This window comes from Oryzias melastigma, linkage group LG5 (assembly GCF_002922805.2).
Source record: "Oryzias melastigma strain HK-1 linkage group LG5, ASM292280v2, whole genome shotgun sequence".
NCBI lineage: Eukaryota > Metazoa > Chordata > Actinopteri > Beloniformes > Adrianichthyidae > Oryzias > Oryzias melastigma.
In genome coordinates, this window is record NC_050516.1 from 24,675,479 (window position 1) to 24,687,752 (window position 12,274).

Consider the following 12,274-nt stretch of genomic DNA (forward strand, 5'->3'; position numbering starts at 1 on the left):
TTTTTTTTTTTTTTGTCTGTGCTCCTATCTGAAATCCCGTCAATAGAACAAAACAGTTTCCTTTTGACATCGCACTTCACCTTTCACGTTCTCGTGCACACTGTGTAACCCATTCTGTGTCCTGATTGGCTGGAGACCTTGTCAATCAATATCATTAGTTATTTTCTGGGGGGGGTTCTGTGAAGGGTTATTACGAGATTGGAACTCAGGTCCTGGTACATGTGAGAGAAGAAACGGGTACAATATGACACAATTTACAATACTATATACAACATAATATCCTACTAATAATTACAAAAATACATATACATTGTTTTAGGGTTATACTGTTAATGTTAGTAATTAAGGATCATAGAAAGAGGCCAAATCCAAGCAGTTTCATGGAAAATTCAAGTTACATTTTTAGTATTTACTTAATACTTATGCTGAATGACTTCTCAGAATTAATCTGTCAGTGTTTTTTATGTTTATCAGTATTTTAACAATTCAGACATATCTATATAAATATATTTTTAAGAAAGCTGACACTAACATTTTGTCAAATAACACGCAGTTGTAATTATATAATGTGTGCCTAGCACTGTGGTATTGAATACACAACTTTTGACAAATGTTTGTTTTGTATTAAAACCAATGCTACGCTCTACTGTCCTGTGTTCTTTTCCTTTGCATTTAAACCAAAGCATCAAAGAATGTCAGAATTATACACTAGAAACAGCAACATGGTTTAATGACCAACCAGTGGGTGGTAGATAAAAATCTCTGTTACATTTTGGCAACATACAGTCTAGTCTTCCTTTGTTTTTTTCCTACTGCTGTGGTCTGTTTACAATGTTAGAAGCTGTCAAACTTTGAACAAACATTTTTCTTTCTTACACTAAAAGGTTTTGTCATTGTGCTAATACATCAAACTAAACTCATTTTTGTTTTTGGTGTGTTTTTTTATTTTCTCTATTCAATAAGGTTTAGTGCGCTGACGGTTCTACCACACGTCTACAGCTCATTACCTCAGCACTGTTTATCTTCCTGTTCTATCACACGAAATACATGAATGGAAATCATAGAGTAAAGAGCGCCTTTCCACTTTGCACTCGTTTGCCTTCCTTTGCCCTGGAAGGATTAACTCGGAAAGATTTGAGCTCAATACATCAGTGACCAACTTCACACTGCAGGAGGCACACAGTATCTCTGGAAATAACTGACTGTTTCCATGTTCAAGAATCTTGATGCTATGAAAGCTTTGAACTCTGCTCACATTGTGTACTCTCTTCTTAAGGTCTTCTTTCTCACCAAGCCCGCCCATTGGGTTGTTTTGTTTCAGCAATGTGCAGTTACATTGTCATTTTTTTATTTACCACTGAGCAAGTGGCTAAAACACTGTTTAATGATCTACATTTAGCGATATTTTTCCCAATGAAGACACATAAAACATCATAACACAATTAAAAATAAACCAATGCCCACTTTGCATCTTCTTGTTTTATTATAATGACATACTTGTCAGCACTGTATTGACTTATTTTTCAATTAATAATAATCTCTGTGTCTCCTTTTTATAGCCCAAATTTATGGCGTTATTTATTAGTCAAAACTCCACGCAGAAATAGGACATCCCTGCGCATGTTCAAACATTCCTTGCGGATATTTCCCTCGCGCGCACTTCTCTGCTCCTACTGAGCAGAAAAAGTCATCGCGGATGAGAGACTGTCTACTTCCGCGTGCGTCAGCTGGTCCCTCAGGCATGAGTGATGCATGTGGGCTAGCAGAATCTTAGTGAGCACGTGCATGCGCAACATTTTTTCGTGTGCGCTGGCGAGGGTTCTGGCCGTGCTTTCTTCGCGCAAGTGGAAAATGTGTCTTAAAAATAGGGAGCAGAGGGCCGAGGGACCAGCTCATGCAACCACAACTAGAGAGTCTTTTGCGCAATGACTTCTTCTGCGGAATTTGCGAATATGTGGAAGATTTGGTGTCTTGGCGGCTAGGTGGCTCAGTGGGCTAGGGCTAGCACGCAGAAGCCATGGGTTCGATTCCCAGGGTTGTCCACTGATCCCCACCCAGATTGGGTCCTTAGTCAAGACCCTTGACGCTGCTGCCTAACTGGGTCCCTGTGCCCCTCAAGTACAGGGTTGTGTCAGGAAGGGCATCCGGCGTAAAAACTAAACCAAATCACTGATGCAAAACAGTGGGTGCTGTTACGCTGTGGCGACCCCGAAAGAGATAAGCTGAAAGTGAACTACATTTGGTGTCTTATAATTCAACTGGACATAAACCACATTTATTCATTCATCACCCAAGATCAATTTTTGAAATGGTTTGCACTTCTGTGAATTATTCCCCATGCATTTTGTTTGCAGAGCCCAAAAATGGTTGTAGAACGTTCCGCAGCAAAACATGAACCCCGAAACATGCATACACACTTTTACATAAACCTTTCATTGAAAGTGGTAGCTTAACCCGCGTTGCGTTGTGAGCGTAGCTTTACTGCATAACTGTAATGAGATCTCGACCAGATAAACAGACAACTTTTCTTTGTTTAAAGTCAATGTATTTTTGTATGTGTTAGACATTCATCTTTCTTTTTCTTCTTTTTGCTTTTTGCTCATTGTAAAATTCGAAGGGAAAAAAAATAATAAAAAAAAAAGCAGCCATTTGTTTACAAGGAAAAGACTTTAGATTTGACATAACGACCACATTTACTATCTAAGCCTAATCACTTGCTACAGTCATATCTGCGCCTCACATTGATGTGTACTGATTTGGTGTTTTCATAAACTCTCCCTCAGCACAGACACACAGCTTAACACATCCGCGCGCTGTAGATACCAAGACACGCTCGGTTCTGTCCTATGTTGCAGAATCTGCCGATCAGATGGATGAAAGCTGCTATCAAAGCCAAACCCAGGAGGAGTTCAGACAGTCTGCTTATTGGAGTGAACCCGACACCAGAGTCCGATCCCCTATGCCATGCTTATTAAATAGCCTATTTTGTCATTTTCAATCCCAATTTGTCACAGTCACTTGGCCCAGCAGGTCTTAGTCATGTCACAGGGAGGAGAAAAAAATGCATGCCAGTTTATTGAAAACTGTGGTAAACTTCTAATAGGCTGTTTGCTGTGACACAAAGAGGAAAACAAACACCCCCTTCGGAGAAAAGTTAGGTTGCCATGAAAACAAAGGCGATAAAAGCACAGTAAATACTCTAAAATGAGCAGACCATTTGATGTTACAGCCTAAACAAACATTCAATATGAAAGATGAAGGTATTGTGTTAAACCTTCTATATGCAGCCAATTCATATCTTTATATAAAGCGTTGTCCAGCTGGGTTTTTAGAGTAAATACAATTCCAATTTGTTTATTAAAACATGTATACACCAAAGCCCCCTCTGGCAGGAGAGCGCCCATTTAATTAATTCAGAACAACTTTAAAAACAACTTCCGCAAGTCCGATCCTGTCACACAGAATCTTAAAATGACGAGAAGAAACTCAGCTTTAAAGTCTTTATTAGCATCGCCATCCACTGAAGAATATTGAAACTCTATGCAATACTTCCAGTATGTAAACATACAGAGAAAATAGCACACACATGCTTCAGCGCTTCTTTACAGGTCATCACTTCAAGCTAGTAAACAACAAACATGACGCCATTTGAAAGAGGAGTCCATAGATGTCACATATGGTTGTGTCATTTCTGCTAAGAAAAGCAACAAGAAAAATATTTGTAGGGACTGTACAAATCTTTATAAGCCCAAAGATGTCAACAAACATCGTAAAGTTTCAGTAAAAAAAAAAAATAGCTAAGAGAATGTTAAAAAACAAAGAAAAAAAAGTTGAAACATGCTGGGGGGTTTTAGCTAACAAAAACTTTTAACACTATTGCTAGCAACACCTAAATAACATACGCTCGCTGACATATTGTGAATCTTTGACTGTTTTCTGTTATTACTAATGGAAAGATTGAAGCTAAAATGCTTTCTAAACAAACACAAAGCTAACTCCAGCTAGCTAAACGCTGCAGTCCTGTTCAGCTACAGCTAAAGTTAGATTTAGCAAGCAGCCTTCTGCACTGCCATTTTACTTTGGGTTGGTCGCCCTATCTCTCCTAACCTGATAGATGACACTTTTCATTTTAAATAAAATCATAGATTTGCCAAGAAAACAGCGAACAAGTTTAGCAAGATCTTGAAAATTTAAAGAGAGTAAACAGGGAACTGAATTTACTCTCAACGGTTTGTCACATTAGCATTCTGGCAGATTTTTTAACCTGATTTAAAATATAAATTAAAAATATGTATTTTTTCCTCAGTAAAAGACATGCAAAAGTAAAAAAAAAAAGTTGCAAAACTCTGACAAAGAACAAGTTTAGGATAAATATTGGCTAATTACTTACTTTACTCACTTAAATGTGGGACATTTTTATTCTTTTTTTTACTCCATGTATTTAAACATGTTATGGTTTTGTATTTTTGCAGAATTAAGACATCTTATTTTACTATTTGTCCTCATTTTTGTACTTCAAATCCCTATAATTGTGAAAACACACTAAATTTTAACTGTTTTCCACTGCAGCCTTAGCTCCAGTGTTAGCATTCTTTAGACCAGGGGTGTCAAACTTGATCACAAAGGAGGACAAAATCCAAAACACACTTAAGGTCAAACCGGATAAACATTTATTGAACGCACTAAAACAAAATTTTTAAAACGTTAAGAATGTAACTTTTTAACATTATTATGAATAAAGACAGGCAGGAATTTTATTCCAGAATAAATCAACTTAAACCTTAAATAAATTTCAATATTCTGCTTTCAGTTAAATATATTTTGTCAAAATGATGCAACTTAGAAATAAGCAAAAGATAACATCAGGCCATCAATAAGAATAAAATAAAATGATCTGGAGGGGCCCCCTGGCCTTGACTTTGACAAGTGTAATGAACGTAATTAATAGACTAGAGAAATTTACCCTGATTTACAACACTGCACAGGAGTAAAGTGTGTTTGCAGTTAGGTGATTCTGTCGTGGAGAGGCTGTGTGACGCCATAATGCAAAACCTTATGTTTGTAATGTGTGACATATTTGCACATACACTTATACATAAAGCCGCGTTTTCTCCTCAGATTCACATTCCGTGAATAACCAAAGAGTTATGTCAAAGAGTTATTTAGGTGTCAACAGCCACATCTCCGGTGTTAAAGAGCTAATAATTGTATCTTTTTACAATTTAGACCATGTGGATTGAGATACTGTATTTTACTATAACGTAAAAATGATCAAGTGCTATCACAGCGGACAACACACAAGTGATGGCAGCAAAAAATGATCAATCATTATTATAGTCCAATGTGTGGACAGACTGAATTTTTCAAAGATATGTGACCATACAGTGAGGTAGAATGCTCTAATAATGTTCAGTTTCTATTATTTTGATGTGGAAAAACAACAGTGGGTTAAATTTTTTTAAACTAAAATGTGAATGGATTTGACACAAATTCTTGTTTACTTGTTTGTTTGTTACATATTTAATATTCACTTGATTATCTTGCAAGAAACACAAGGAATCTGGAAAACTGTACCAGCACTAGTCAGTACTAGGTATTTATCTGAGTCAAACTGGTTGAAGTTTTGGCTAAAAATGTCCTGAATCGATTTTAAGTCAGTGAATAGGATCGTTCAAAATAAATCAATATTGACTTTGAATCATATCAGCAACCACAAATCAAATTGCAAAATAAATCGTTAGCTTGGAACAAAATCATCATAATTGAAATACTATTTAAAATCAAAAAAGAAATACATTTTTCCTTAATTATTTTTTATTGATTTCAGTTCTCAACATCTAACACATTTCACCCACACAAATAAATAAAACTGATTTAAAAATCATTTAGACTCCATTCCCCCTTGACTGCCAAACATCCCACACTCCAGTATTATGCAACTCCCTTGCTCCTTGGTGCTCACTTTCTCTCCAACTGGACTCTATATTTTAAATCCAAAAGCCTATGTTATATTGGCAAGTCTGTGATATGCAGCCGAGTGTGACTTTGGAGGACAAAATCGGCATTGACACAGAGAATGGGTGCTGCCTTAAGTTAGGCTGCTGTGTTTGCTTATGGTTTATAATGAGAGGTGACATATTGTCAGTCCCTTGCTAAAGCGGGACTCCTAATTACACTAATTGATGCTTTTCCACCCCTGTCTCCTGCTCCCTCGCCTTTTCTTCAGAACCCTCTTGTTCTCTTTCTCCTATGCCAATGCTGCTGCTCTTCAATACAGATTCTGCCCTCAAAGCCGGATGAGCCTGCAGCCACTCCTCTCTTTTTTCACATCTGAGGTTTTATTCATTTATTTTACTTACATTTATTTTTAATGTTCCTTTTTTTCTCCCATGTCTATCAGAATTGTCTACCACTGATGTTTTTTTTTCTTTTTGCCTCCATCTCTTTATCCTTACTTGTCTCTCTGCCCATACAGCATGTGACACTGCCATGAACGGGTTGCCAGCTTAACAATTACTAAATCACTCATCTCATGTGTGGCTTGAGCTCAGCATCCATAGCTTTGGCTTCAAGTCGACGGAATAAAGAGGGGATGTGAGACATATGACTATGTGAATGAAACAAAAACAAAAAAAAAGAACAGAAATAGACTAAAATCATGTGCTAAAATCCTCCTGTGAGTTCCACGCTCGCCGTGTCACAGAAGACAGCAGATGACCACCATAACTGACAGCTGTCAGCGGTCATGGATGGGGCAACACTGGTGTCTGTCAAATCGCTGCTCTGATTCTGCGCTCCGTTTTGAGCTGACTAATTATTGCAGCCTCTGAGGACAGCTGAAGAGCGGTTTAAGCTACTTCCAGATCGCGCAGACTACAGTGAAATCAGCTGCTCAAGTGTCTCCAAAGAGAAACCTCAGCTTCCTTTATATTTATTTAATTTGAAAACAAAGGTGGTTTCTGTATTCAGAGCAGGAGTAGATAGATAGATAGACCTTTATTGTCATTATCACAAGGACAATGAAATTGCAGCAACCGTTTCAGTGCAAGTGGCATAAAAAATACAGAACATAATATAAAAAATACGATATAAAGTATAAAAAAAAATGTAGAAAAATATATACAATGAACTGTGCCATATAAGACTATGATGTGCAAAAAAGCGAGCATTTAAATAACCAGATTTACAGATTTACATATGCATATGTACATAGGCAGTATATAAATATATGAACATGTACTGTACAGCATGATGAGCAGTTATCTGTGTGAGTTGAAGTTTAGCATAGATACTGCTTTTGGAAAGAAGCTGTTTTTCAGTCTGTTTGTTTTTGTTTTGATGCCTCTGTAACGCCTTCCAGAGGGCATCAGGGCAAACAAGTCCGAACCGGGGTGTGAACTGTCCTTGATGATGTTTTGAGCTCTGCTGAGGCAGCGTGCAGAGTAGATGTCAGACAGGGTGGGGAGGGGGCATCCAATGATCTTCTGAGCTGTGTCTACCACTCTCTGGAGCCTCTCCTTGTCTGCGACGGTGCAGCTGCCGAACCAAACTGTGATGCAGTACGTGAGCAGGCTCTGGATGGATGACTGGTAGAAGGTCAGCAGCAGGTTGGTGCAGAGGCGGTTCTTCCTGAGGACCCTCAGGAAGTGCAGACGCTGCTGAGCCTTTTTGATGACAGCTGTGATGTTGGCTGTCCAAGAGAGGTCGTCTGAGATGAGGACGCCGAGGAACCTGATGGTGTGGACCCTCTCCACAAGCTCGCCATTGATGTGGAGGGGGGCGGGGTCAGGGCTGTGCTTCCTGAAGTCGATGATGACTTCCCTGGTCTTCTTGGTGTTCAGAGTGAGGTTGTTCTCTGAAGACCAGGTTGCCAGCTTCAGGACCTCCTCCCTGTAGGCAGACTCCTCCCCTCTGGAGATGAGTCCAACCACTGTGGTGTCATCAGCGAATTTTATGATCCGGTTATTGTGGTGGGCTGGACTGCAGTCGTAGGTGTAGAGGCAGTACAGCAGAGGGCTCAGCACACAGCCCTGAGGAGAGCCGATGCTGAGTGTGCAGGTGGAGGAGAGGTGGGGGCCGAGTCTCACAGCCTGTGAGCGGTCTGAGAGGAAGTTGTTGATCCAGTTGCATGTGGGGGGAGGGATGCCAAGAGTGACCAGTTTCTCACAGAGTCTGTCCGGGATTATTGTGTTGAAGGCTGAACTGTAATCCACAAAGAGCATCCGAGCGTAGCTCTGCTGCTGCTCCAGGTGGCTCAGTGTGGAGTGAAGAGCTACAGCGATGGCGTCCTCAGTGGATCTGTTTGCTCGGTATGCAAACTGATGAGGGTCCAGGTCCGTGGGGAGATGATCTTTGATGTGTTGAAGGACGAGCCGTTCAAAACACTTCATTATCACCGGGGTGAGGGCTACTGGACGGTAGTCATTGAGGCTGGTGGTCGGAGACTTCTTTGGAACTGGGATTATTGTTGCAGATTTCAGACAGGATGGGATCTCTGCCTGGGCCAGGGAGAGGTTGAAGATCTTTGTGAAGGTGGGGGCGAGCTGGTGGGCACACGCCTGAAGCACTTTGCCTGGTACTCCGTCGGGACCAGCAGCCTTCTTTGGGTTCACTGTTTGGAGCACCCGTCTGACGTTGTGCTCCTGCACAGTGAGTGGAGGTGTGCTGGGGGGTGGTGGGGTTGGGGGTGGTGCTGGAGCAGAGGGGTGTTGTTGTGGGAGTCCATAGCGAGCAAAGAAGCGGTTCAGCTCCTCTGCTTGGGCAGCATCTGGTGTTGCTGTGGACACCTCACATCCTCTGAAGTTGGTGATGTCATGGATGCCTCGCCAGACCTCCCGAGAGTTGTTACTAGAGAGGTTGGACTCTATACGCATCCTGTGGTCTGCTTTGGCTTTTTTGATTCCTCTTCTCAGGTCAGCACGAGCAGCACTGTATAGTGCTCTGTCTCCTGACCTGAAGGCGGTGTCGCGTGCTCTGAGGAGTGTGCGGACTTGGCTGGTCATCCAGGGTTTCTGGTTGGGGAAAACCCGAATAGTTTTGTCCACCGTCACATTCCCAATGCAGAACTGTATGTAGTCCAGCACTGTTCCTGTGAGTGACTCCAGCTCTTGTTGGTGGAATAAATTCCAGTCCGTTTCCAGGAAGCAGTCCTGCAGCATGGGCAGAGCATCATTGGGCCACGTTGTGATGGTCTTTGTGGTGGGCCTTGACTGGCGTCTGCGGGGGGTGTAGGCCGGGAAGAGCAGGAGGGAAAGATGGTCTGATTGTCCGAGGTGGGGGAGGGGTGTGGCTTTGTAAGCATGCTTGATGTTGCTGTAAACGTGATCCAAAGTGTTCTCCCCCCTTGTAGAACACTTCACATGCTGGTAAAACTTAGGGAGAACTGTCTTTAAGTTGGCCTTATTAAAGTCTCCCGCGATAATATGAACGCCGTCGGGGTGAGCCCGCTGTTGTTTGTTAACGGCGTTCAGCAGGAGAGAGAGCGCGGTGTTTACGTTAGCGTCCGGCGGGATGTACACGGCCGTGATGATCACAACAGTCAGCTCTCTCGGTAGAAAAAAGGGCCGACATCTAACGGACATGTACTCCACATCAGGGGAACAGTGTTGGTCGATAATCGTCCCGTTTGTACACCAGTTATGATGCACGTAAACACAGAGCCCCCCTCCTCTGCTCTTACCGGAGTCCTGCGTTCTGTCTCCGCGAAGCAGAGTGCGGCCCTCGAGCTGCATGCTAGCATCGGGAATGTCCGAGTGAAGCCAGGTTTCTGTGATGATCAGCGCGCAGCAGTTGTTTACGTGCCGATTTCCTACCAGCTGTAAGTACATCAAGGAAAAAGTCTATATGATAAAATGTATTTTAAATACAAAATTAAGATAAGCACATTGTGTTCCTATCAATTGCATTCAATGCAAAAGTGACAGGATCTAAGACACAGTCCTTTCAAAATAAAAGAAACAGAAATTTAAAAAAAGAAAAAAAAAAAGTTTATTTTACTGTTTGTGGTACATCTCAGCTAGAAATGTTTATGTCTAACTGAGTCAAATTAAATCAGGTCCAAGTGACCCTTACTGTATTTTTTCAAACCATAAGGCACATTGCAAATCCTTGAATGTGTTCAAAAATAGGAAATCCGATCCGCTTCAAAATCCAGCGTGACTTATATATGAAATCCAGTTGTCCTTATACCGACCTCAAAATGATTTTCTGTGGTGCTCAAAAATCTGTCACCTTCTTTTGATATGACTTTGCTAAGCCACGGCGCTGAACCGCTTGATAGAGCATTATGGGTACTGTAGTCTGAAAATTTGCAGAGGGATATGTGCTGTCCCACTAATTAACTTATGTCCTCAAATACATCCTTAAAAAACATTTTCATCCTATCACAAGGATGTATTGTTTTGTTTTTCTCCCATTTCTTATATATATATATATATATATATATATTTACACTGTGAAAAATTAAACATTGGATCAATTAACTAAAGTTCTGTAATTTATTACATTTAAAATGATTAGTTTACTATAAATTGAAATTTTGAGTTGATGGTTTACTCAACTTAAAAATTTGCTTTGATTAAAAAAAAGTATTATTTTTAAATGTAACAAATCCAGAGCTTTTAATAAATTGATCCAGCGTTTCACTTCTCACAGTGTATTGTATATAAATTAGTTGAATAGTTTGTGTTTCTTTTTTTTTTCTTTTTTTATGGACTTACTTTTAACCAAAATGGAAGAGTGAAAGAGCCACATATGGAGTTAATTGTGTGTATTTTGCTATTTCATGATCCAAAATATTTCATTTTTATTTTGCTTATTTTTTTTTTTATTTGTAATGGTTTCTTTCTTTATTTTTTGCTTTTTTCGTGATCTTTAAGATATTTTTGCATTATTTGTTGGTGTGATTTGCACCGTACATTGTAAAATCCAGAGCATCAAAATGTTTTAAAAAAGTACCTCTAAGACATTATTTGAATTCAGTAGTTTCAGAGAATATTTTTAAGAGAAGAAATTCTGCAAACATTTCAAAAGAACACATTTAATGTAGGTGGGCGAACGACTCTCACCGGGTGGCGTTACATGCAGACTTTGTGAGCGCTGTGGTGCGCCCACCCATACTATTCGCATTAGATCAAATGGTGGTCAGACAGGATCGGGCAGTTTCCTTCCACTCCACACAACTAGCTGAGTTTTTATTTTTGTCTGAGTGTTTGTTTAATTGTGTGTGAAGAACTCACAGAGCTCTCTTCTTAAAAGCTCCGGGAGTCCAAGATCGAACGCTTCATAGTTTATAGTAAAAAATATATGTATGTGAAGACACTACTAGCTAAAAAAAATGCTGATTATACATATTTTTGCCTATATTGCCACATCTTGTCTTAAAAATAAAAATATCACCTTAGAGTGAGCGGCTTAGAAATGTAAATGCAAGTTGATGCAAGATGACATCTGTGTGGCTGTGTTTGGAGGCACAATAGGAGATGACATCATGCTTTCACATTAGGAGAGATGAACATGTTATTTGCAGAAAGGTCAAGCTTTCAAGCCTGGGGACAGGTTGTGTAACTGCGGTAATTATTTTGTAGCTTCTTAGGAATTAGAGGGAAGTTCATGTCAAATGTCAAGAGCTCGTAAATAGGCTGTTTGAACCCCCATCTATTGGTTTTGAAAGGTCAGTGTTAAGCATGTTACATGCTAAAAGTAATTCATTTAATAAGATTATTTCCCTCATTCGTTCCATTTTTTTTTTTTTGGTTGAAGTCAAACAATTGAAAAGTCTATGGATCTATGCTTAGGTTTTGTCATGTTGTTCTTCCTGTCAGTCTCACCATGTTCAGGTTAAATCTTCCTCAACCTCAGTGTATTTAGGTGTCTGGTTTTCAGTTCCTCAGTGTCAGATCATCTGCTCTGTACTGTCTTGTAACTTTTTTTGTCATATTTTGGTTGATTTATTAAATGCTTAAGTGTCCACCACCAGATGGTTTCCACCATCTTGTCTCCCACGTTTGGGTCCTTAACCACCATAACTGACAGATCCAGAACATCTTTAGCCATCTTTGTGGCTCTGAGATAAATATCTGGTACTGAACAGTGCAGGAGAAGTTTCCCAGATTCTCTGTATATCTTCTAAGTAAATCAAGTGCCAAATATGTGTACTAACAATAAGTAAAGTAAACAAGAATCATGTCAAATCCATTCACATTTATACAGTTCATACTATAATCCATGGTTATATGTCTGCAGAATTCAAAGTGTCCAATTCAGAGTGAACTGT

At 39.9% G+C, this 12,274-nt stretch overlaps 1 protein-coding gene across 1 annotated transcript in view; it reads right to left on the bottom strand.

Moving 5' to 3' along the window:
* The window catches only part of LOC112145389 (cadherin-22), a 227,533-nt gene that overhangs the window by 124,090 nt on the left and 91,169 nt on the right, over window positions 1-12,274 (bottom strand). The window lies entirely within an intron of this gene.